A 12006-nucleotide genomic window follows, 5' to 3' on the forward strand; every position below is an offset into this window, starting at 1 on the left:
TGTTGCAGACTTCTAGAGATTATGGTAGCACTTTCTATAGATTTAAGGTTCCTGCATGAGTCAGTGCCACGAGTAACAGAACTCCTTCAGGTCTTAAAAGCCAAGTAGATACCTTCTCTGCTGAATGCTTAATATTCAGTACCTTTCAAAAACAAGCATGTTTTCTGCTGTGGACCAGGCATTACATACTCTGCATATGCAATTTGGATTTACTTTATCAGGCTGGATATTAGGACAAGCTTTTTCATTTAAACTGGCTAAGCATTGGGACAGGATCTGCAGGGAAGTGGTGGAGTCACCATCCCTGGAAATCTTCAAAAAACAAGTAAGCGTGGCACCTTAAGAAACAGTATAGTGCACTTGGTGGTATTAGGTAAAAGAATGGACTTGGTCATGGAAGTCTTTTCCAACCTTAATGATTCTATGATACTTTGAGTACTGTTTTGTTTCTTTTCGAGCTTGGGGTTTGCAGACAAACTTGCAAATACCAATTCAACAGAACCTGCAAGCGTCTCTCCATAACCCATTTAAAGCTACTGAATTCCTAAAGCAGGTAGCTAATTTACTGTTTAGCCTTTCAGAAATAACTTCTTTTTGACAACAGTAAGGTCACAATCTACACAGCAAAATTGTTATGGAACTCAAGGCGACCTCTTTTTAGACTGGAAGTACTTATGGAATTTTAAAGTAAGAATAAATTAATCTTTGTGTATTCAATACTAACAATTTGCACACTTATTTTAACAGTTGTCCTAAACTGACTCTTTATCCCATCAATACTATGCGTGGTTATTCAGCAAAAAAATTTAAGCATATTTTAAGTCATTCAGTCAAAATCCATTAATGGAAATAAATATGTAAAGCAACAAAGGAAAGAAACTCAAGTTTCAATAAACCAAACTATAAACTGTTTTCCAAGACCAGACATAAGTAACACTTACCTTTTCACTTCATATTTTTTAGCTTATTCTGTAAAATAAACACCATTCAGAAGCCAACGAGACTGTTTCAACTTCAATTCTATTTCTCCGTTCTATTTTACAAGTTTTCTATTATGAAAATCACTAATGTTTTCTGTGCCATGTTGGCACAGCATGTTTTAACCTGCAGATCACACTGAACTCTGGATGTTGCAGATCTAGTACTTCAATTGGTTTATTTAATGACCTTAATTTGGATCTGTAAAATAACCTGAATTTAGAGAGGAAAAACTCTTAAAGATGTTTCAGTTTTTTCCTTATTTTTTTTCTTCTAGCTTAGAGCACATTTTTGCATCGGCACAAATCTTAGAGGAGTTATCAGTTGAGCTTCCAAACTGCTGTTCTGTCATATGAATCATTGCACAGACCACTCCTACTTTCACAGGGGACTTTTTTTTGTTGACAGCTGTCAATAACATTACTACTTTTTACTCAACAACAAAACAACATATTAAAGCCCTAAGTACTCTATTAAACATAAGGTTTATAGTACCACGAAGTTAGCACACAGCCTTGTTCCACAATAGTCAGCAGCTGAAGGAAGAAAAACTAAAGTCTTTTGTCCTCAACACCATAGCTTCTACCCTCCCCAGACACCTCATCATATGGATTCCACAGAAATCCACAACGGTTCTACTCTAAGAAATGGGAAAATAAATCAAGAGTCTGTCGCAGGAAATTCTCTCATTGCCATCACCATTTATACCACTTCATCTTAAGCTCCTACTGCAGTCTCAGGATGGCAAGTAGGCAGGTGCAAGACAGGGTTTTACAGGTCAAAACCTACAGCACAGCCTATGGTTATCAGGAGAATCTCCACGGAGCTCCAAGAGCAGTGAAAACTTGCAATACCAAACGTCACCTTCTGCTCCTGTGGTCCCCAGTTGCATAGTGACAGGTCCAAGCAGGTCAACCAGGGCACTGCTTGCTTTTTGCCCTTGCTTTCTGGAGGTACATGATAACACCTGCCAAAGTACGCATAAAAAGAACCTCTCACCAGGTTCACTCTGATCATTCCTGCAGCCTTGTAACATCCCATATGGACAAAAACAAAATGACCACTGTTTGTGTGGAAAAAAGAACAGGGGGAGCTATGGTAATCAGTGGGTGTGATGAACTCTAAGTAATGGAGCTTTAGAGGAGAGTGAAGAAAGAATGGTACTAAACAAACACCCAGTCCAGGTCAATCTAGACTCTCAGCTAGAAGAGAGCAGAAGTTGTCAGGGAGGTAAGTGTGATCTCATGGGAGATACCTCTAAAAGAGTCAAACAGCACAGGAGTACTGAAAGGCCTTTAAGGAGATCAAAGTACAACACCAGTATATGTAATCACTCAGAAAAATAAGAAATATTAGGAGACATTAAACACACGTAGGAACTCCAGTACAAAAAGAGAGTATAGGAGGAGGAGCAAGAAAAGGATGAACACATAAACATCACACAAGAAAACATGAGTGAGGCTGGAAAAGCCAAAGCCCAGTTGGAGTTCAGACTTGCAGGGAGTATCAAAGGCAACAAGAACTTCTATCACTACATCAGTCATACAAAGATGAACATGAAAAATGTGGGTTTGTGGCTGGAAGAGAGGACAGCTCACTGATACTCTTGCAGCACCTACCTCTACCATGGGTGAAAGGTGCTAGAAACTAGCAAAAAGATATCAAAGAAAACAGAAAATGTAATGAAGGGGCAACTGTGATATTAAAAACATAATCAAGCATATCTGTAACCCAGACAGGAGAGGGTGATGCTGCTGTCTCCCAAGGACAAACTCATCTGACTGCTACAGAATTTCCAGTAACTCTCTCACTGCAATGACATAAGCTTCACACACAGCATTACAGAGGAAGACCAAAGTCAGTGTCTCAGCATCCGTATCAGTTTCTAGCATGTATCATGAAAGTAGGAAACAAGCTACAAACATCAACAGAGCCAAAGAAGGCAGGATGCATGTGACATCTGCGTGGTTGGTGTTCCCCCTAGGAACCAAGGGAATGGAGGAAATTTGGAGGAGACAGGGTTGAGGGGGCTAATCCAATATGATCCTTTCCATGAAGAAGCCTTGCTTGGGGAGATCACCTGTCCTCCACCCACTGCATCCTCAGCACTTCTCCTCTTCTTTGCTTCCCTCTCACCCCAATGACCTGGGTCTTACCATACTTGTCTGCTTGGATTCCATCCTTGGGCAATGGGAGACATGAGCACTAGCCTGTGTTGGTAGGAGAGGACAAACACCACCTTTTGGTTGCTGATAGCTTTTTCTGCCTGTGATTCCTATGGTTTTCTGGTATATTTAAAGGATGCAACCAAGCAACAACAACATCTGTAAAAGGATGTCTGAAAGCAGATGCCCTCCTAAATAACAGTTTATTAAATACTCATCCTCACAATGTGAAACAGGGTGGGGACGGGAAGAGGAGGAGAGTGAGGAGATTGCAAAGGGAATTTAAAAACTAAAACAAACAAAAATCCAAACCAAACAAACTAAAAAAAAGTCAAGAAAACAGAAACCTCAAAGTAATTTATGTAAGGACTCATCTCCACAGAGAGAAATATGGAAAAAAGTCAATGATGCTAAAAAATATATACAGTTCTTTCAGTATTTCCCCAGGAGGACACAGAACAAGAATAAAATATACATTAAAAAGACTATTTATAAGACAACCTCCAACAGAAAAAAAAGCTAACAGAACATCAATGAACAAGACAAAAGTAAAAGTAATCCCTTCTCATAATGAACAGCAAGGATTAAAATAATTTTTGTACTTTCATAACATAACAGCATTTGTCTCATGATGCTGAAGTGTTCTGTAAATTACTGTAAGTGTTCTGTAAATTATTGAATTATATTGGCTTATTCTTATTTTTCTTAGGCTATCCACCGTATAATAAAAATATAGTAACAATGCACATTTACACAATACTTCTCACTTCAAGAGTCCTTAAAGAAATAAAGTATAGCAATTACTGAACTGAGAGCCAGGAATAGTGAGGATTTCACTTCACCCAACTCAAATCAAAGGAAAAAGACAAGAGCCCAGTCACTTCCATCTCATTTCTACTTTGAACACGCCAACATGCCCTGGTGAGCACAATATAGACTGTCACAATGAACTGACTACTCTAATGAGCATTAAAACAAACAAAAAAATTCCATTAAACTCATCTGTGAGTAAAACAAAATGAAACCTAATGACTAACTTTTCTCCTAGGTAAATAACTTAAAGATTTTGTGATTAACAATTATTTCACAGAGACGTTTCAATGGAAAACATTTTTACTCAAGAGCTCTGGACCACAGAAGTTGCCATGCATCAGCAGACCTGCACTACCCATGCATATATATAATCATAGATGGAGGCAAACGAGAGGTAATTCAAGGTAGCTTTATTTTAAGAAAAGCAGGATTACGTAACTCACCTTTCTCAGTTTCTTAATAGGACCAGAGGGGTTATGTACACTTGTAGCCTACTGAATTTCACTGCCATTGAACCTCAATTAAACTTCAGATGCCCAATCAGGGAAGTTACCAGATGAGAAGAGAAATGGCTTTTCATATGTCAACAATAGTTTCACACATGAAGTATAAAATGCTCATTGCTGTATCTTAGAATTCCACTGTACTGTGACATGAAAGAGCACAGACTTGTGACAGTTTCAATGCAGAGGTGCAACAGGACTATGGAATACAGTGTTGTATACCAGCTGATACATGGCATGCTCTGATCTCACATGACTACAGTGTTAATACCCTTCTAGCATGATGCACAAAGGCAAAAATCTGTACCTCACTCGTTCCTCAATTAGGATTGAAAACAAAATCAAAATTACAGCTAAACTGTCAATACTGGATTCCCCAAAGAGAAGGAAATGGAGCACACACGAGTGTCATAGGAACTTGGGTTATCAGGGAGTTACATTAATTGTAGGCATTTGAATGGTTAAAATGTTTTTTGCGATTTTTTTAAAACCATTTTCAACAACTTCTTTAGTGCAGTAATGGAAATGTTGACCTTTCACATCTTTAAAAACGAAATCTAATTTCGACCTACAATGTAGATTTAGGAATCCAAAATTACTGACAGATATACAGCTTGCATGTATCATACTTGCTTTCCTTTATGCCCGGTTTCTCAGCTGAATATATGTTCCAGGAGATTCCCGTCACAAGCTCTGGTAGCAGAGCAAGCTGAGAGGTCGTATGTCATCAAAAAAGCAAACTGGCTTGAAGGTGAGCTCACAAAATAGTGGACTGGGAATAGAAGGCACCCAAACTACAATCTTGCAATGAACTTCAGCACTACACAATCAAAGGCTCAACGTTTCCTCTCCCAAAGGCAACATTATATTTCAAATCCATGTAAGCACATAAACCTTATAAATTCATGTATCTAACATATGATATATTCTGTAACTGTATTTTTGTTATGGAACTGTAACAATATTAATGTTACTTTCTGAGTAACATCCCAACATTCTCTGTGAAGCTTTCTCCAGTCTTGACAGATAAAGTATTATCCTTTTCCTCTACTATATAGTTCTTCATAAAAATCTAAATTTCTTGTAATTGAAACCATCTTATTGCTACCCTTCTATTACTATAGACATAGGAAATCTCTTTTGGGCATGGCACTGTTGACTACACACAAACTGTTTGGAGCAGAGATCTTCCCTGCTTCACTCCTTTACACTTGTGGCTGAATTCCTAATAAGCACAGTCACTAATATCAGAAGAACACCATTAAAAGACTGCCTAAACTTCTGAGTAATTAAACCTAGATAGATACCCTGGGACCACCCTTTATTGGTACAATGCCTCACACAACTAAGTTTTCACCCACAAGCAAAAATCCCCCTGTTCCTACCATACATACAACAAAAATACCAGACAGAATAAGGAGCACATTCCCTGCTGTTCTCTGTAACAGTCAACTTAGCTGCCTGGGAAAGGAAAGCAATGGTAGACAGTGGTCAGTAAATTAAGTCTCAGAGGATCTGGGATACTTCACTTAGTGTGAATTTCAGACAGCATCATACATCTTACAATCCCATCTGCATTTTTAGTCTGCAGTCTTGGTTAACTTGGCAAAAAGACTGCCTGGCAAGTGTGCTGAGCTGGTTAAGCTATCATTTGCTGTTAGTCTTAAATCTATTACCTTTCTATTGCATTTTTGCGTCTGATCCTGGGAGAGGAAAAAAAAAAACAAAAAAACAAACAAGGAAACCACACCTACATCCATGATAAAACCCCTTGGTTGTCTTCACAGGAGCTGACTTCAAAAGGAATAAGGAACATGAAACACTGAAAAGATTCAGTGTTGATAACACAGCAGTGCAGAGACATGCCAGAAGTGGGTAGCTGGGGTCCCAGAAGCAGGAACGATGTCTCAGGATGTAGTTCCAGATACAGGTCACCAGCTCCAATCAAAAGCAGCGCCCACAATCTTTTTCCCACTCTCTCCATCTCCATATAATGGATGATATCCATGACTTCACATGCAAGTATGACTTGCAGGACATACACAACCATTCCCTTTCTCCCTTTGGGTAGGTTTTTCTGGGAGCAGCTGATCCTACACTCCCCAATGTCATTGAGTCACTGGCAATAGATTGAGCAAGAATGCCAGGATGACAGCAAAGATGTAGGAGTTGGCTACCTTTTTTCTTTATGCAAGCTTCCACTCAACATGAAACAGCACCTGCAGTACTCATCAGCTTGTGATGCTCGATTTGACTTAATTACTCCAACTGACATAACCCTTTTGGGCTGTGTCTTGCACCCTTCTGGGGGTGCACTACCTTCAGCAGCACTCAGGAAATACAGTGTACCCCCTTAGGTACATCTCACAGGGCTTTGCATCATGCCCTGTAGGTTAGGTCCTTGCTGGATCTGGAGTCAGCTCCTGAGCTCTCTCTGAAGACTATTCTACATTTATGACACTGTAAAGCAACCAATTAATTGTACCAGCTGTGATTCTAATACCTCGTAACTCCTTCAGTGATACCAGTTGCAAGGTAAAGAAAACCAACAGAAAGTAAGAAGGGCTTTCTTTGCAGAAGAGATTGATGGATGTGCACTGTACATAGCCAACTTGTTTCCCCAAATCAGTCATGCTTGAGCATTAAGTAATTCAGAAAAGAAATAAGTAATTGAATGAAGCATAAACTCACAAATAACAATAGTAAATATCAAAAGTGCTCGCTCTTCTACTAATACAAAGAATGTACCCAAGCTGAATGAATCACCACAAAACAGCTCCCCATATAGTCATGGAGCAAGCTTTGTTACTGAGACTACTCTCACAACTGAATAAGGTATTTTTGGAAATCTTAAAAAATAAAAGGTTTAGTTCAGTATTACCCAGGCTGAGGTAAAACATGCTTATGTATATAACAATATAAGGATGGATGGCATTCTTCAGATACAAGACAAGAAGATAATTTGGCTGACCATGAAAGACACAGAGCAATACTGGCTTGTTAAAGTGTTTTGTCATTTCAGTAATTTCTTTTCATAATTCAGTCATAATAAGTGATTCGAATGGAGACAGATCAAGAAGAATTAGGAGGAGAATTCAGAGTAAGATATATAATCCTCCAGTGATGATTTGAGAGGATAAAATGCAGGCAAAGGAACAGATGAGACTGCAGATCTGGAAACAAAAAGACTGATGAAAATTAGTAGTTCATCATTTTCTGTATTTGAAGATTGGTTGTGGGACATTAAGTCCCACATTTATATCTCCTTTTAACAACAGCTTACAGGCCGAACTCAGCAAATACTTGAAAAAGTGTAACTGAACTCTAAGTTGCACACAATTACCAACTTTTAGAAACTGGGCCACATTTTGCAATGACTAGCAGGACTTTCAAACTCCACACTGAAATCAATCAACACTACTCATCCTAACTTCTTAACAGTAGCCACTAACTAATAAATTCTCCACCCAGTCTCTATTATCAAGACATTAATCCAGCTTCCACGCATTTTTACAATAACAATTCTTTCAGAATAGTTTTTGGCACAGACAAAGAATGAAGATTTTTTTTCCTGCTGAAGTACCCCACCTTCAGCCTCATGGGGAAGGGCCACCTTCTTCATGTCCTTTTTTGAAGTTGGTGACTGAGAAAGATTCTACTGCAGCCCAAAAGATCTAAAGCTGCAGGTCACTGGAGGATATTAAATGATAAGCAAATTCATATTTCTAAAGTAATTCTCCCAATTTATTAGCAATGCTAGCTCCTGTTCCACAGTAGGGAAGATAATAATGAAGCCTTGTTAAAGGGCGATGCGATATCTTTTATGTAATGTCTTTTTTTTCATTTGTGATAAAGTCATTAAAGCAGCACTGTGTCTTCCTGAAGCCTCAAACAATAGACTGAATTAAATCTCCTGTGCAAAATTAAGGACAGTAGCTCACTGGAAAAATAAGCATGTGTTCTTGCTAATGCTGATGGTCTTCTTAAAATCATTAAACTTCCTCTAAATTGATGACGTTAAAACAATGCAGAACTGTTTTAACTTTTTCCTAAGCAAAGAGAAAATCCATTTCCCTTGTAAATACCTCTTAGCTCCAAATCTGACCAGAAACCCCTACATCATAAGACATGTCTTCCTTATAGATTGCCCAAATCCTATTCTCCCACAATAATCTAACTTGAACTCAGTGTCTTAAATCTGGGTTGGTAGAGGTTTGTCTTCACTGCACCAACACAGGCTACAATTCCAGAGTCCTGCTCACCTCTTCTCCAGTCACAGGCTCCAAGGATCTAGTGCATGGGGCATAGCTGACGTCAGCTCCAATTTCCTTTCAGACTCAGGTGGAGACTGGGCTGTTCTGTAGCTGGGAGTACCTCACACAGTTTCATTCTCCCAGGGTGACCCAAAAATCTCAGCTGGACTACATTTTCTTTGCTTACTGCTTTTGCATTTGAAATTCACATTCACTTGCTCTAGATAAGTAACACTTGTGCAGTGTAAGGACTGAGATACTACTACTTAAGAAAACTTCCTAAAAATTTTTCAGCGGTATCAGACCAGGTTTGGACAGACCACACAAATACAGCGAAAGACACAGAGGAATCACAAAACAAAACAAAACACGTAACACAAAAGTTAAAAATCTTGGAGCTCATGCATAAATGATAAAGAAGAACCTTACATTATACTTAGCCTCTTTTGCAACAAGACTGAAATCTGCAAATTAAAACAAGAAACAAGGAAATAGAAAGGATGGGCTGCCTAACTTGGCATACAGCAGGAAATGCTAGTATCTGCTCTGTCCTGGTTCTCATCTACATCATGCATCTACATCTACATCTACTACCACCATACATAGTCAAGAGACAATCTGACGAAGACCAAGTTGCCCAGAGCAATATAGGGAAGATGAATTTCTTATTAATTAAATGCACATGGCCACATGGTGCATTTTTGACCACAACTATAGGTCACAAAAAGCAAGTGAAAAAGTAACTCAAGGTTAAAAGCTAGTGTCATTGTATAAAAACTTTCTCCAATTGTACTTTCATTCTGGTGCTGTAGGTGGGAATGTTCCTTCTTTCTGAGTTTTTTTTACTTCCATGTCATTATTGGAATGATCATTGTTCACTTTACCAAGAATGCTAAGCTGGGTATTTTCTACTTCTTTAGTCAACAGGTCAAGGGGAGCACCAGCTGGGTGTGCAACACAGTCCTGCATTCATAAATAGCCAGACAATACCCAAACTCCCCTAGCAAGGTCCTGTCTGTGAAGCCCACCTTGGAGGCCATGAATCACAAGAAGAGTTAACCAAGGCACAACTAACATAGAAAACATCTTTTATGGATGACATATTCATGTGCCCTGCAGAAAAGCACTCAATATTCCTACAAGGAACAGGCACATGTCCTTAAAAAATTCTTTAACATCAAGAAGATGTTTATTTGAAATATGGCTCAGACTTAAATAGGAGACAACTCAAAGTGGTGCTGTAGCCCTTCTAAGACAATGGCACCCTGAAGCCCCATGGACAAAGCATGACAACTCAAGTGTTCTCTGGTCTGATAGAGCAATGCTCACCATCCTGGTCAAGGGTCATTGCTGTTCCAGACCCTGTTGGTTTCACTCCTCCACAATTGATACTGCCTTCATGATTGTCCAATCACAGATTAAGCCTTTTTTAATAACCCTTAACCCTTAAACATGTCTCACTTTTGCCCTTGCAAATCTAGAGCCTGCAGTTGATACCAAGCCAGAATTGCAAAAAACCCAAGTGTCTTCCCCTGGGTTTTGGAAGTTTGTCTGGTGTTCAGCTCCTAAGTGACAAAGCCTTGGACATTATGCTGAGAAGACTCAAAATGCCATCTTAGTTCCCAAAGTTTCAAGTAGAAGTCACATCTCCCAATACATAAAAATGCTGTGATGGAGATGCAACTCCAGGGAATTTAGGCACTATAACAACATAGACACCAAAATTTCAAACTCCTACTGCTTGGATCACACTTCAGTTCCCACTCCATGCTTCCCAGTTATGATATTCATCTTCCCAATAGCTCCATGTGTAGATTTTGGTAATCACATCCTTTAAACACTTGTCCCTGCTATGTATACCAACACCTACATATACAAAGCAGTCTTCGAAGTACCTGCCAAACATCTGTTTCATTCAGCTCTCTTTAGAGTTTAAGATGTTTGCTGGAAAATTGCCATCCTAATGGCCAGCTCCTCTGTTAGTGAACTGGAGAATTCATTTTGTATTTATTGATTGTTCCCTAATGAAGAATCATAAAGGTGTCAGAGACTCTTGACCAGACACTACTTAATTAGTACCAAAGTGCATAAAATTTCAAATCAAACGAGCTCTTTGTCCAATGGCTCAGTCACTGGGGAAAAACTGACATCATTTTCTGCTTACAGAGGAGTCTATAAAATTTTATTAAAAAACTCTAAGGAAATTAAAAAATTATATAGATCATTCATTTCCTTCCAGTTCCTCAGACACCAAGTAGGTCTTCCAGAATCAACCCATGCTTTGCTGTAGGAAGTACTCTTTATAAAGGACCCAGCAATACACATCATGCTCAGAATTTATTTTAAATTGCACAAAGGCAAATGCCAATGGAACCTTTGTCTTCTGAACACTATAGAGAAACATATCTGTTACACACAAAGACATAATGCAAAGCATCCAGAAGGTATTAAAAATGAATGGACCTGTCTTTTCATCATAGTGGCTCACACAATAACTCAATTTTTACATTCCCACAAACTACATTGTATAGGAGTAATTTCTGAGGGTACTTGCTCTCAAGAAGACAGAGGTGAGCAAGAACTTGATTAAATGCCAACCTTTTTCTTTCTCTCAATGCCTCAAAAATACCCTGAATAACTGGTACTTTCTTGCAAGTATTTCAAATTAAGTCATCCTGAAAGTTAATTCCCTCTCTTCCATATCATTTAAATTCCCAATTAAATAACTGAGAAAATAGCAGAAAGGGAAAAAAGCCAAGCAACAGAATTAGGCAAAAGCCCATCCCTACAATGCAATAGAACTGCTGTTTCTATTAGGCTGCTTGTTGAAGACATCTGTCCTCAGATGAGTGAAGTGTCTTGGATTCTTTGGAATAACATATGATACACACAAGGAAACAAAGTTTCACAACAGCAAAAAATCTTTTAAATACCCTTGCTGTAATCTACAATCATTGATACCACATATGCAAGAAAATACCCTCCCATCTTCCAAAAAACTATCACTCCAACACCAAGTCCTGCAAAAAAATTCAAAATCCAGTACATGCTCTGCCCTGTTTTCAGCAGCTGACATGATACCAGCTTTAGTTCTCTTATCTTAATGGTAAACAAGTACATTTCACCAGAGAGAGCAGGTTTCCACAAACAGAAAATAGAGTAGGATGAGCATAAAGATGATGACACAATCACAGTAAGGCAAATATTCCCAGAAGGCAGAGGAGCAAACATACATACATATATACATATATGGACTTCCCAGACATATGAATTTGCTTCCTTTACTGAAATCTA

The 12006-nt window shown here is 38.7% G+C and overlaps 1 protein-coding gene across 5 annotated transcripts in view; it reads right to left on the reverse strand.

Moving 5' to 3' along the window:
- The window catches only part of KLF12 (Kruppel like factor 12), a 238090-nt gene that overhangs the window by 134107 nt on the left and 91977 nt on the right, over positions 1–12006 (reverse strand). The window lies entirely within an intron of this gene.

The sequence above is a fragment of the Catharus ustulatus genome, chromosome 2 (genome assembly GCF_009819885.2).
Source record: "Catharus ustulatus isolate bCatUst1 chromosome 2, bCatUst1.pri.v2, whole genome shotgun sequence".
Classification (NCBI taxonomy): Eukaryota; Metazoa; Chordata; class Aves; order Passeriformes; family Turdidae; genus Catharus; species Catharus ustulatus.